Source organism: Scyliorhinus canicula, chromosome 4 (assembly GCF_902713615.1).
Source record: "Scyliorhinus canicula chromosome 4, sScyCan1.1, whole genome shotgun sequence".
Classification (NCBI taxonomy): domain Eukaryota; kingdom Metazoa; phylum Chordata; class Chondrichthyes; order Carcharhiniformes; family Scyliorhinidae; genus Scyliorhinus; species Scyliorhinus canicula.
The window spans coordinates 168,820,795-168,835,948 of NC_052149.1; the positions used below are offsets into that span (position 1 = coordinate 168,820,795).

The following is a 15,154-nucleotide window of genomic DNA, read 5'->3' on the forward strand; positions in this document are numbered from 1 at the left end:
AGCACTTGACAGGTCATGTCATTCAAGGCTATGGGCCAAGTGCTGGCAAATGGGATGAGGCAGGCAGGTCAGATGTTTTTCACGTTGGTGTAGACTCAATGGACCTCTTCAGCGTTATGTGATTCTGAGTTCTTGAAGAGGGTTGGAAAGGACATGACTGGCTGAAAGACCTGCTTCTGTGGCAAGAGCACCAGTTGTTGGATATTGTTATGCAGACTTATGGAGCCTTGATTGAGGGAAATATATTCTTTTCAGGAAATGTGACGGCTTTATCCTTCGCGCAAAAAAATGTCCCGACTCAGCTGTCAGTATAATATGGCTTCAGCAACACTAAACCATTAGATATATTACCAAAAGTTTATTTCCGTATAGCATAATTTAAATGTAAATATATCCAGTAAAATGTCTTCCGCCAAACACAGCATGCACACTGTACAATGCTTCATTATTTTAGAAATGAATGAGACATTTTCTGAGCTGTTTGGCACGGAAATGTGCAAGGATTGGTGAGTTGGACGCTGCAGCCTGTGTGCTTGTGCATGTTGCTCCCACTGTCGGCTCCGAGCCGCCCAGCAGCACAAAGCGCTGCCGCCCCTCACGCGCCTCGCCCTCTGGAATGTTGACGTGAGGAGGGGGAGGGGGCGGACGGGCTGCTGGAGCTCGTCCCCCATTGGCCGAGGAGCGGAGGGCATTGTGACGTGCTGCGCCGGACGATTCCCCCGCCGCGTTCCACAATCACCGGATCCGCGCGCCGCAAACGGACAGCCGCCGGAGGGAGCGAGCGCTACAGACAGACAGACAGACATAGAGAGTGAGTGCGGGAGGGAGAGGCGGAGGGTGCGTGAGCTCGGGCCAAGCGGGCGGACAATCCAGCGGGCAGCGGCCCAGCTCCGAGTCAGCCCAGCCGGGCAGGGGGCGGCTAGGCCGGGACGGCTAACGGTCTCAGGGGCCGAGAAGGTGGGGCCTCCCCCTTCCGGCTGGGCCCCGGCTCGCGGGAGTAGGGGCGGGGCCGTCCCCGGGGTGCGGGACGGTGGAAGCCGCCGCCCTCCCTTCCTCCCCACCCCCGGTGTTGGGTTAGAGTTCGAGGCGGCGCCGGGGCCGCTCACTCACTGCGATGACAGACAGCTTCCCCCACGCCCCTTCGCAACAAGAACTTTCAATCAGTTCCCGAGACAACTCTGAGTGCGGCATGGGAGACATCCAGGGCTTTGTTCAGCACCCGGTGCCACCCCCTTTTATCAACCACCCCCGCCCATTTATCAGCGCCCCCCCTCATCAGCCCCTCCCCATTTATTACCCCCTCCCCATTTATCAGCCCCACCCTTTATCAGCCTCTCCCATTTATCAGCCCCCTACCCATTTATCAGCCCCCTACCCATTTATCAGCCCCCTACCCATTTATCAGCCCCCCCCATTTATCACCCCCCCCATTTATCAGCCCCCCCCCCTCCTCCGTATCAGCTCTCCTCTGTATCTGCTTTGTCCCTCCGTATCTGCTTTGTCCCCCCTCATCATCTGCTTTGTCCCCCCATATCATTTTTATCTGCCTCCCCCCAAAACCGGCTTCTGTTTCACCCCAATGTTTCTTGCAGGAGGCCAATTTTATCAAAAATCATTGGGATTTCTTTACATTTTCCTGCCAGAATTTGCAGGGGCGGAAAGGATCTATATAGCTTCCCCACTTACTCTTCCCTGTTTTCGAAGTTCCTTGCACAACAAAGTTCCTGAAACCAACAGCAACATCTATTAAGAATCAGTTTGACATCCCAAGCAGTTGGAAATGGTTATCACTGTGTGTATCAAAAGTCCAAATTTCATACATACCTAGATATGATTGCTGGAAAGAGACCCTCAAATCCATTGCTGTATCCTTAATTCTCAATTGCAGAAAACCTGAGACATTGTACCAGTCCAGATCATTTTCAACAAACTTCATTTTAGTCACATGGTTTCATTATGAAATCTTCCCCAGCCTTATGTCATCACCTACACCCTCTGTCCCTTCAACTGTGTTCATTCTCTGCTGTACCATTGACCAAAATTCTTTCACTGATTACACCCTTGCACTGTTCAACTGCACCCTCAGCTACTTTGCTCTACAATTTCTTTCGAAGACCTTTTAAATCACTATATCCAATCAATCATTCCCCTCTCCTGCTTGGTGGCAATAAATCACTTTTTAAAATCTTTCTATGAGAGAGATAGTGTATAAATGCAAATTAATCTTAAGTGATCTGAACAGGCAATCCAGGGTCCAGAGTTCTGGTCAGTAGCAGAACTTTCTCAATATACCCTGTTTACATCGTATACTAACTGATTCCCAAATTTGTGGAACTTAATGCTATAAATCTTGTCTTTTGCTTGAATCACTTCGATCGCACATTTCTTCTCTTATTTCTTGTATGTAGGTGCATTCCTAACCCATGCTTTCCTTAAGTTTTTTTTAGCAAGAAGCTTTTGTTCAAAATCTATGTTGATCTTCAGGTGGCACTTATGACTACTACTACTGGCCTTGTGAGTAGTTCAGTCTTTTGGGAGGAGTGAGGAAAATTCTTGATGCTGTGTTTTTGATATGCTGAGTTCTTTGAAATTCTTTTAATTTTTTTTCAACAGTTTGCCCAAAATTCTATTTGGAATGTTTTTTTCTTTTGTCAATATCAAAATAACTGCTTTAATGTTGTTTTGCAAAATACAAAATTATGCTTGGTTTAGCGTGGCTAACAGAAGAAGAATCATATATTTTTTAAAACCTATATCATTGTGAATTTTGAAAAGTTTATTAAACAAAACTGGTTTATTTGAAGGAGAGCACGCAGTTCTACTGTCTCCATATGATATTGTATTGAATAAATTCATGTTCTGGAGTTGGGAAGATTTTTGATCTTGAATTGACAGGAACTTTGCATTGGTACTGTTGATTTTATCTTAGGAGCTCTATAATTGAGGTATTCATAATTATATTTGAAGGTGAATAAATGTTGAGGCAGCATGAGTGGCACAATTCAGAACATGCACTTGAGTTAAGGCATGAAGTGATCTCTCCGTATTCCTCCCTGCCCCCATCCCAAATTCAATGTTTCTTTCAGGCTATTTTGCAACTTCTATTTTTACAATAAAGACAAAATTTACATTTTCCAAAGCTTTAACTATCACCATAGCGTTGATGGTGGACATGCCCGATGGTGCAAAGAAAGGATTTGATCCAAAAAGGAAAACAAATATATATCCAGGGAGCAGCTGAGCACCTGTCAGCGAGTGTGTAGCTGTGAGAAGGCAACAGTGATCGAATTGTGCCTGGTGTTTCACTTCTGTAACTTTGCAAACGTCACAATTTGCTGTTTAAAATTGGGATATCCTGCTATGGTAGCAGAAAGTATTTGTCTTTCTCCACTAGATGATCTGTACTTAGTCTGTTGTGGATGAAATGAATGGATCACTTTGATTTCAATGTTTTCAGCCATTGAAATTAGATGTTAGCACATTCCATTTTAATTTCTGAACTTTAAAAAGATGCTTTTTAGGTATTAGGAATTTTGTCAGAATGTTAAACTATTTACTACATATTAAAACGGGTCTTATTTCTTGTGTGAGACATATTATTTACTCTTATTTTTGTCTTCCTTCAATCTAGGAGAAAGAATTACACCTGTGTAACTTCAAGCTTCTGCCACAACAAGCAAGACAACAGAGTATACTTTTCAGACTGGATTTGTGGTAAGTTAAGCTCAATAAAATCATACACTTAGTGTGACATCAGTGACCTGATATCCAGAGGTTGAGTAGTTTTTGAATAATAGTATTTTTTAAAATGATTTTCACTCTTAGTTAAGCCACACTTGGATTGAATGTAATGTGCTGTGTAAGTTCTTGAGCTGTCATCAGGTTCAGGAAATCGTATTCGAGATTTTGTGCCAGCTCTTTTATTGATTATAACATTTTAAAAATCCACAAATATTAGAGCAATCATCGAGATTTCTAACTGCTATTAATTTTATATAGTTAAGTTCATTAAATATTATTTCTTCTTGCCCTTGTTTGCTTGTCTGCATTTGGATGTCCTGACACATTGTCTTGTCCTGCACATGTCACCAAGCCTTTCAGTCATGCCCCTCTAATGATTAACACCAGTGTTTACATTTTTCTCACCGCTGATTGTGTCTTCCAAGATAGCACTGTTGAGTTGGCAAATCTCGAGACCCGAATTCACTCCTACAAATTTATTAATTTTACTTCAAATCTATTGTTTATAATTTAGTGATATGTAAACTTCTGCAAGGTAATAATGCACAAGTTTACTCTCTCAATGGGCAAGATGGTAGCACAATGGTTAGCACAGTTACTTCACAGCTCCAGAGTTCCAGGTTCGATTCCCGACTTGGGTCACTGTCTGTGCGGAGTCTGCACTTTATCCCCGTGTCTGCATGGGTTTCCTCCCACAGTCCAAAGATGTGCAGGTTAGGTGGATTGGCTATGCTAAATTGCTATTAGTGTCCAAAAACATTAGGTGGGGTTACGGGGATTTGTTGGAAGTGTGGGCTTAAGTGGGGTGCTCGTTCCAAGGGCCAGTGCATACTCGATGGGCTGAATGGCCTCCTTCTGCACTGTAAATTCTATGATACTATGAAAATATCATTTAAAAATCTTAAGTACATTCCCCCCCCCCCCCCTCAGACTTTCATTACGCCAGGATAAAATGTACAATTTACAATATAACTGGGTGCACAAAAATAAGTGAAATTTATCTTAATTTGCCCACAAGTTGTCAAACACGTTGATCCACCTCTCTATTTCTTGGTTTTCATTCAGTGCAAAAAGCTAATACTCTTATTTGCCAACTGTGTGTGCATTGAAGGCTGGGTGCAACCAAGTATGGGATGGGTTGGGACAGATTACCCTCGGACATCTTCCTACCACTGCTGAAAGATTACACACCAACTTTCATCTCCACCCCAGCGACCTATCCCACTATTTGATCCCCTCAAAATCCCATTGGACCCTGCAATCCCTCTGCATCGCATCCCAGTTGTAAAGCTACTCACTAATTGTTCTGCAACCCCAATAAGACTTGCTTAAGTGGCTAACCCCCAGGTAGTACCTAAATCCTGGTATCCTCCTAAGAGCTGCTGTCTTGTCTCTCCCCACCCCCACTCTGCAGCTCTGACAGATCCTGGAATGTCATTTCACAAGATTCCTGTCACTTCTGTCAACGACACAGAATTTCCCAGTAAACAAAAGTGCTATCAAACACATGTCCTGCTCCAAAAGCGCTGCCATATAATACAAGTTCCTTCTGAACCTATGCATCCTTCCTCGGAGCAGTGCTCCGAAAGCTCGTGATTTGAAACAAACCTGTTGGACTTTAACCTGGTGTTACAAGACTTCTTACTGTGCTCACCCCAGTCCAACGCCGGCATCTCCACATCATGTTTGTGTGGAGTTTTCACTTCCTCCCCATGTCTGCGTGAGTTTCCTCCGGGTGTCCCGGTTTCCTACCACAGTCCAAAGATGTGCAGGTTAGGTGGATTAGCCAGGCTAAATTGCCCCTTAGTGTCCAAAATGTTAGGTCGAGTTTCTGGGTTACGGAGATAGGGTGGAAGCCTGGGCTTAAGTAGGGTGCTCTTTCCAATGATTCAATGGGCCGAATGGCCTCCTTCGGCACTGTAAATTCTATGAAATCTGTGAGATCGCCCTCATTCTTCTAAACTCCAGAGAGCATTAGCACAGTTTACTCAGCCTCATTATAGGACAACCCTCTCATCCCAGGGACAAATCTAGTGAATCTTTGCTGTATTGCTTCCAGTGCAGATATATCTATCTTGTCGATGGAGACCAAAACCGCACAGAGTTCCAGACATGGTTTTGCCTATACAATTGTAGCAAGAGTTCTTTGTTTATGTACTCCAATCCCCTTGCGATAAAGATGAACATAGAATTTGCCTTCAAAATTGCTTGCTATCTTTGCATGCTAACTCGTGTTCCTTGTAAGAGTACACCTAAGCCCCTCTGAAGATCAGCATTTAGAAGTTTCACACCTTTTAAAAAGTACTATTTTTCTTACTGTTGAAGTGAATAACCTCACGGTTTCCTATATTATACTCCACCTATCACTTGTTGCCCACTAACTTAATCTGTCAATATCTCTTTGCAGCTTATTTGTGTCCTCCTCACAGCTTACATTCCCACCTAACTTTGTATCATCAGAAAACTTTGATACATTACTATATCTTTTTGTATTAGTCATTTGCTTCCTGTGCTATGATATGTCAGGATAAGAATCCTGTGGTTCTCTGTTTTCTCCCTTCTTTCTTGACTAGCATATTACATTTCCTCATTTCAAATCTCCTGGGACCACCCTAGAGGCTAGAGAATTTGGAAAATTATAACCAGTGTGTTCACTATCTCTGTAATGACCTTATTTAGAACCTATGATGTATACCATCAGGTCCTGGGGATTTGTTGGATTTTCGTTCCTTAAGTTTCTTGACTACTCTTTGTCTGCTGATATTAATTACCTTGATTTCCCCACTCTGTTAGCACCTTGATTACCCTTTATTTCCAATATGTAAGTTGTATCTTTGCCTGTGTAAGACAAAATATTTGACAAACACCTGTGCTATTTGTTCATTCCCCATGGTGAAGTTTCCTGTCTCTATCTCTAAGGGACCAACATTTAATTCAGCTGCTCTTTTTATATATTTGTAAAACTCTTCTCACCTATTTTTATATTTTTATTATTTTCATTCTACGATTCTCTTTTTTGTTATCAACGTGGTGCTCGCCCTTTGCTGTTTTCTAAAACACATTCAGCCCTCAGGCTTACTGCTATCCGTTGCAACATTATACGCCTATTTTTTCACCCAATACTATCCCTAACTTCCTCCATCAGACTCGGGTGGATATTTCCAGCTGAGTTTTTGTTTTCAATGGAATGGTTTTTGATAAAAATAAGTACTTTCAATCTGCTACATGTTGTCGACCCATCCTTCTGCGCATCCTGGAAATTTTTTAAAAGTTGATAAAAATACATGGATAAATTTAACCTATAGCAATCAAGCTAAATCTTTTATGTTTTTTTTAATGGGGAAAATAGACAAAAATGTAGAATGTAATTCCTTAAGACACTGATAAAAATTCTGGACTACCATAGCATGAAAAACAGAAATTGATACATTCAGCCACAGTAGTACTGATGTTTTGTGTGTTATAAAACACCATATACTTCCATTTCGTCATGAGTAACTTCAAAATGTAACTTGTTGCAGATGGATACAGCATCAAAACACAACTGTGTAATTGCTTTAAAAAGTTAACAAAAGTGAAAAAAGCCAGTAATTTGTGAATAATTTCAATCTATAGAAATTCCCCATAGCAATTAACCTGTAAATAACAGCCTTGATTTTGCAGTGGTAATGAGAACTAAACTGTCAACATTTGCCATTGTTACTCTTCTGAAACTCTCTAGAGTCCACACATGCACAGTTAAATACAGAAAACCCATGTGATGCGATCATTGATTCTATAGGGTGCATTGTTGAAACCCTTCCAGACTGCACTCAAATAAAAGTCACTGAACTAATTGAGACTTGCCTCTTTGGTGCTATTAGGTCTTGTTCTAAAACCCATGAAAAAGTTGCACTCTATTAAATGAACTCTAACTTAGATTTTAACAATGTATTGAGTTCCTAATTACTTACATTTATATTTGAGGACAGTCAAATTGCTCCATTATGATAAACATTCATATTTTCAATATGTTTAAAATAGGGTCATTTATGATATTTCGGCTTCTACCTTAATCTTATTATTCATTCATGGAATGTGGTGTTAGCTAGCTAAGCCAGCATTTATTGCCCTTGAGAAGGTGGTGGTGAGCTGCGTTTTTGAATCGCTGAAGTATATGTGGTGTGGATGCACCCACAGCGCAGTAAGGGAGGAAGTTCCAGCATTTTGACCCAGTCACAGTGAAGGAAAGGTGATATATTTCCAAGTCAGGATGGTGAGTGGCTTGGAGGGGTACCTCCAGGTGGTGGGGTTCCCATGTGTCTGCAGACCTTGTCTATGATGGTAGTGGTTAAGGATTTGGAAGATGCTGTTTAATGAACCTTAAATGAATTCCTGCAGTACACCTGTGGATAGTGCACCTTGTAGCACACACAGCTGCTACTGTGCGTCAGTGGGGAGGGAGTGGATGTTTGTGGATGAGGTGTAAATGAAGCAGATTGTTTTGTCCTGGATGGTGTCAAGTTTCTTGAGTGTTCTTGGAACTGCACTCATCAAGCAAGTGGAGCGTATTCCACCACACTTGTGCTTTGTCGATGGTGGGCAGGCTTTGGGGAGTTGAGGTGAGTTACTTGCCACAGGATTCCTATCCTTTGACCTGCTCTTGTAGCCACAGTATTTCTAGTCCAGTTCAGTTTCTGGTCAATGGTAATCTCCACGATGTTGGCAATGGAGGAATTCAGTGATGGTAATGCTATTGAATGTCAAAAGGGCAATGATTAGATTCTCTCTTGTTGGAGATGGTCATTGTCTGGCACTTAGGTGGCGCGAATGTTATTTGCCACTTGTCAACCCAAGCCTGGATATTGTCCAGGTCTTGTTGCATTTGGTTGTGGACTGCTTTAGTATCTGAGGAGTAGCGTATGGTGCAGAACATCGTGCAATCATCAACAAACAACCCACTTCTGACCTTATGATGGAAGGGAGGTCATTGATGAAACAGCTCAAGATGGTTGGGCCTAGGGCACTCCTGCAATGATGTCTTGGAGCTGAAATGACTGACTTCCATTTTATTTCGTGCTAGATGTGACTGCAACCAGCAGAGAGTTTTCCTTCTGATTTCCATTGACCCCAGTTTTGCTGGGGCTCCTTGATGCCATACTCAATCAAATGCTGCCTTGATGTTAAGGGCGGGCACTTGCATCACCTCTTGAGTTCAGCTCTTTTGTCCATGTTTGAACTAAGACTGTGATGAAGTCCGGAGCTGAGTGCTCATGGCAGAGCAAACTGAGCATCAGTGAACAGGTTATTACTAAGCAAGTGGTGCTTGATAACGCTGTCGATGGCCTCTTCTGTCAGGTCCCAATCATTTTTTTTCACTCTTAAAATTTTAAACGCAAGCAAGATTTTACTACTTGGTTTCTTGTCTGTGAAGATATTTCCATATGATTGGCTGCATATATTGCTTGATGATATCACTATTGCTGGATACCTGGCAATCTCTTTTTGCACTTGGCATCAGATTCAAACTGCTTTTGGAATAGGACCTCATCTCCATTTCAAATGGATGACTCCTTATCTTTAAACACTGACCCCGGTTCTAGATTTTCCCACAAGAAGAAAGATGTCCTCCACATCCACCCTGTCAGGATACATCAGGATCTTAAACGTTTCGGTCAAGTCGCCTTTCCTTTTCTAAACCCTGATGGATACAAGCCTAGCCTATCCAACCTTTCCTCATAAGACAATGCACCTATCCCAGATATTAGCCTGGTAAACCTTCTCTGAATTGCTTCCAAAGCATTTACATCCTTCCTTAAATAATGCGACCAATACTGTACATGGTACTCCACTTATGGTCTCACTAGAGCAGCACGGCGGCACGGGTTAGCACTGCTGCTTCACGGCACCAGGGAACCGGGTTCAATTCCCGACTTGGATGACTGTCATGTGGAGTTTGCATTTCCTTCCTGTGTCTGAATGGGTTTCCTCCAGGTGCTCCGGTTTCCTCCCAGAGTCCAGAGATGTGCAGGTTTAAGTGGAACTGGCCAAACTAAATTGTCCAATAGTGTCCAAGGTGTGTAGGTTAGGTGGGATTATGGGGGAGGGGCCTAGATAGGGTGTTCTTTCAGAGGGTTGGTGCAGATGCAATAGGCCAAATGTTGTCTTCCTGCACTGTAGGAATTCTATGACTATGGTTTTTGTGCCCTTACAACTGAAGCATAATCTCCCTACTTTTGTATTCAATTTCCCTTGTGATAAATAATAACATTCCATTAGCTTTCCTAATTACTTGCTGTACCTGCATATTACCCTTTGGTATTATGCACTCTGACAGCCAGATCCCTCTGCACCTTAGAGCTCTGAAATTGCTCCTCGTTACCAAAATAGACAATTCCACATTTGCCCACATTATGCTCGATTTGCCAGATCTTTACCCACTCACTTAACTTATCAATCTTTCTGTAGATTTTTTATGTCCTCTTCGCCTATCTTTGTGTAATTAGCAAATTTGGCAACCGTCCCTGCAATCCTTTCATCCAAGCCATATATATAAATTGTAAACAGTTACGGTCCCAGCACTGATCCCTGTGGCACACCTCTCATTACATCTTGCTGACATGAAAAAGACCTATTTATGCCTACACTCTGCTTCCTCTTATCCAGACAATCATCTTTCCATGCCTACATGTTACCCCCATTAAATAATTTTTATTAGTGTCATAAGTAGACTTACATTAACACTGCAATGAAGTTACTATGAAAATCCCCCAGTCGCCACATGCGCCACCTGTTGGGGTACATTGAGGGAGAATTCAGAATGGAGAATTCAGAATGTCCAATTCACCTAACAAACACGTCTTTTGGGACATGTGGGAAGAAACCGGAGCATCCGGAGGAAACCCACGTAGACACGGGGAGAACGTGCAGACTCCGCACAGACAGTAACCCAAGCCAGAAATTAAACCCGGGTCCCTGTTCGCTGTGACGCAACAGCGCTAACCACTTGTGCTACCGTGCCGCCCCTACCATGAGCTTTTTTTTTCTTTAATAACCTTTGATGTGACACTTTATCAAATACCTTCTGCAAATCTAACTACAGTACATCCACTGGTTCCCCTTTATCCACAGCAAATGTTACTTCCTCAAAGAACCCCAATAAGTTGGTTCAACGTGATTTTGCTTTCACCAAACCACATTGGCTCTGCCTGATTAACTTAAACTTATCCAAGTGTGCCACTATAACTTGTTTAATAATAGCTTCTTAACATTTTCTGTTCAACAGATGTTAAGCTAACTGGCCTGTAGTTTCCTACTTTCTGTCTTCCTCCCTTTTTGAATAATAATTAGATTTGCTATCTTCCAATCTAATAGGACTTTCCCTGAATCTAGGGAGTTTTGGAAAATCAAAACCAATGCATCAACTATCTCACTAGACACTTTGTTTAAGACCCTAACATGATGCCCATCAGACCCGAGCTCTTGTCAGCCCTTAGCTCCAACAATTTACTCAGTACCAACTCTCTGGTGATTGTAATTTTCCTGAATTCCTCCCTCCCTTCCATTTCCTGGGATATAGCTGCTTCTGGGATGTTACTTGTATCTATAGTGAATACTGATGCAAAATACCTGTTCAATTCATTTACCATCTCTTTGTTTTCTATTATCAATTCGCTTGACTCTATCGGGCCAATGCTCACTTTGTTAACTCTTTTTAAATCTTTATAAAAATTCTTACTAAGTGTTTTTCTATCTCTGGCTAGCTTTCTCTTGTACTCGTTTTTCCCTCCTTATTAATATTTTAGTCATCCTGTTCCTTGTATTCTGTCCAATCTTCTGACCTTCCATTTGTCTTTGCACAATGATATGCTTTTGCTTTAAGTTTGGTACTATCTTTAACCTTTCAGATGGTGGGTCCATCCCTTGAACCTTTTCTTATTCGTTGGAATGCATCTAATCTGTGGTTCTGAAATGTCCCCATAAATGTTGGCCACTGCATCTCTATTGACCTATCCCTTAACCTTATTTGCCAATTCACTTTAGCCTGCTCAGCTTTCATGCCCTCATAATTGCCGTTATTAAAGGTCTAAAAACACAGGACTGGATTCTGAGGCTATGTCCGGAGGAATTATCTAGTTTTACAATGAAAAAGTCAGCAACATCCCTGCAACGATGCTCCACCCAGTGTGGGGCTAGCAGCCGCGCCACGTAAAGCCCCTGGCTTTACCTACAGATATGGATGGAGACTTGCCGGGTCCGTGGCCGCGCATGTGCACTGCGGCGACCTATGGCAGCCGCGCCGTACAATATGGTGCCGGCCGCGTGTGGACCCGGCCTGCCAGTTAGTGCCCCCTCCCCCCAGTAACTCTCCCCCCCTCACCACCCCCCATCAGTCCCTGCCGAAGGCCCCCCCCCCCCCCCCCCACCTCAACAAAGAACAAAGAAAATTACAGCACAGGAACAGGCCCTTCGGCCCTCCCAGCCTGTGCCGATCCAGATCCTTTATCTAAACCTGTTGCCTATTTTCCAAGGTCTACTTCTCTCTGTTCGCCACCCGTTCATATATCTGTCCAGATGCATCTTAAATGATGCAATCGTACCCGCCTCTACCACCTCCGCTGGCAAAGCATTCCAGGCACCCACCACCCTCTGCGTAAAAAACTTTCCACGCACATCTCCCTTAAACTTTTCCCCTCTCACCTTGAAATCGTGACCCCTTATAATTGACACCCCCACTCTTGGAAAAAGCTTGTTGCTATCCACCCTATCCATACCTCTCATAATTTTGTAGACCTCAATCAGGCCTCCCCTCAACCTCCGTCTTTCCAATGAAAACAATCCTAATCTACTCAACCTTTCTTCATAGCTAGCACCCTCCATACCAGGCAACATCCTGGTGAACCTCCTCTGCACCCTCTCTAAAGCATCCACATCCTCCTGGTAATGTGGCGACCAGAACTGCACGCAGTATTCCAAATGTAGCCTAACCAAAGTCCGATACAACTGTAACATGACCTGCCGACTCTTGTACTCAATACCCCGTCCGATGAAAGCAAGCATGCTGTATGCCTTCTTGAACACTCTATCGACCTGCATTGCCACCTTCAGGGTACAATGGACCTGAACTCCCAGATCTCTCTGTACATCAATTTTCCCCAGGACTCTTCCATTGACCATATAGTCTGCTCTTGAGTTAGATCTTCCAAAATGCATCACCTCGCATTTGCCTGGATTGACCTCCATCTGCCATTTCTCTGCCCAACTCTCCAATCTATCTATATTTTGCTGTATTCTCTGACAGTCCGCCTCGCTATCTGCAACTCCACCAATCTTAGTATCATCTGCAACTTGCTCATCAGACCACTCATACCTTTGTCCAGATCATTTATGTATATCACAAACAACAGTGGTCCGAGCCCGGATCCCTGTGGAACACCACTAGTCACCTTTCTCCATTTTGAGACACTCCCTTCCACCGCTACTCTCTGTCTCCTGTTGCCCAGCCAGTTCTTTATCCATCTAGCTAGTACACCCTGAACCCCATACGACTTCACTTTTTCCATCAAACTGCCATGGGAAACTTTATCAAATGCTTTACTGAAGTCCATGTATATGACATCTACAGCCCTTCCCTCATCAATTAACTTTGTCATTTCCTCAAAGAATTCTATTAGGTTTGTAAGACATGACCTTCCCTGCACAAAACCATGCTGCCTATCACTGATAAGTCTATTTTCTTCCAAATGTGAATAGATCCTATCCCTCAGTATCTTCTCCAACAGTTTTCCTACCACTGACATCAAGCTCACAGGTCTATAATTCCCTGGATTATCCCTGCTACCCTTCTTAAACAAAGGGACAACATTAGTAATTCTCCAGTCCTCCGGGACCTTGCCTGTGCTCAAGGATGCTGCAATGGGGCTGATTTAGCTCGCTGGGCTAAATCGCTGGCTTTTAAAGTAGGCCAGCAGCACGGTTCGATTCCCGAATCAGCCTCCCCGGACAGGCGCCGGAATGTGGCGACTAGGGGCTTTTTACAGTAACTTCATTGAAGCCTACTCGTGACAATAAGCGATTTTCATTTCATTTCATTTCAAGATATCTGTTAAGGCCCCAGCTATTTTGTCCCTCGCTTCCCTCAGTAACCTGGGATAGATCCCATCCGGTCCTGGGGACTTGTCCACCTTAATGCCTTTTAGAATACCCAAAACCTCCCCCTTTCTTATGCCGCCATGACCGAGAGTATTTAAACATCCATCCCTAGCCTCAACATCCATCATGTCCCTCTCCTTGGTGAATACCGATGCAAAGTACTCATTAAGAATCTCACTCATTTCCTCTGACTCCACGCATAAATTCCCTCTTTTGTCTTTGAGTGGGCCAATCCTTTCTCTAGTTACCCTCTTGCTCCTTACATACAAATAAAAAGCTTTGGGATTTTCCGTAACCCTGTTAGCCAAAGATATTTCATGACCCCTTTTAGCCCTCTTTATTGTGCGTTTGAGATTTGTACTACTTTCCCGATGTTCCTCCAAAGCTTCATCAGTTTTGAGTCGCCTCGATCTTATGTATGCTTCCATTTTCATCTTGGCTAGTCTCACAATTCCACCCGTCATCCATGGTTCCCTAATCTTGCCATTTCTATCTCTCATTTTCACAGGAACATGTCTGTCCTGCACTCTAATCAACCTTTCCTTAAAAGACTCCCACATTTCAAATGTGGATTTACCCTTAAACTTCTGCTCCCTATCCACATTCCCGAGCTCCTGCCGAATTTTGTTATAGTTGGCCTTTCCCCAATTTAGCACTCTTCCTTTAGGACCACTCTCTTCTTTGTCCATGAGTATTCTAAAACTTATGGAATTGTGATCGCTATTCCCAAAGTAATCGCCGACTGAAACGTCAACCACCTGGCCGGGATCATTCCCCAATACCAGGTCCAGTATGGCCCCTTCCCGAGTTGGACTATTTACATACTGCTCTAAAACACTCTCCTGGATGCTCCTCACAAATTCTGCTCCATCTACGCCTCGAACACTACATGAGTCCCCTCGGCCATCTCCTCCTCCTCTCTTCTCCCCCCCCCCCCGACTGTGGCGGCACTGGGCACAGTCCACAGCCACCATGTGAGGTCCCCGGAAACTGAGGAAATGCAACTGATGCCGTCGGGATGTCGCCCATCGGGGACGGGCCTCAGGTGATGTCCTGAGGCCGTCCAAATGACGTGCGGCGTACTCAGCAAGTACACGTTTTTTGAGGGGGCGGAGCATCCGAAAAACGGAGCCTCCCCCGATTTCAACATAAAAACGGATTTACCGGCCAATCACTGAACGTGATTTCGGCGTCGACAATCGAGAATCCTGCCCATGGTCTCAGATCCACTCCTCTCCAAACAAATTAAATGTAAGATTCAATATTATGGTCTCTTGCTGCC

At 43.5% G+C, this 15,154-nt stretch overlaps 1 protein-coding gene across 2 annotated transcripts in view; it reads left to right on the top strand.

Annotated features, from left to right (window-relative positions):
- Nucleotides 1-654: 654 nt before the first annotated feature.
- Nucleotides 655-15,154, top strand: part of LOC119965151 (uncharacterized protein KIAA0232-like) — a 79,964-nt gene continuing 65,464 nt past the window's right edge. Inside the window, exons 1-2 of one of the 2 annotated variants that reach the window (XM_038795500.1) lie at nt 655-811; nt 3,632-3,714. The gene's annotated coding sequence lies outside the window, so the exon portion shown is untranslated. The remainder of the gene's footprint in view (nt 812-3,631; nt 3,715-15,154) is intronic. The other variant, XM_038795499.1, reaches the window with a different exon arrangement.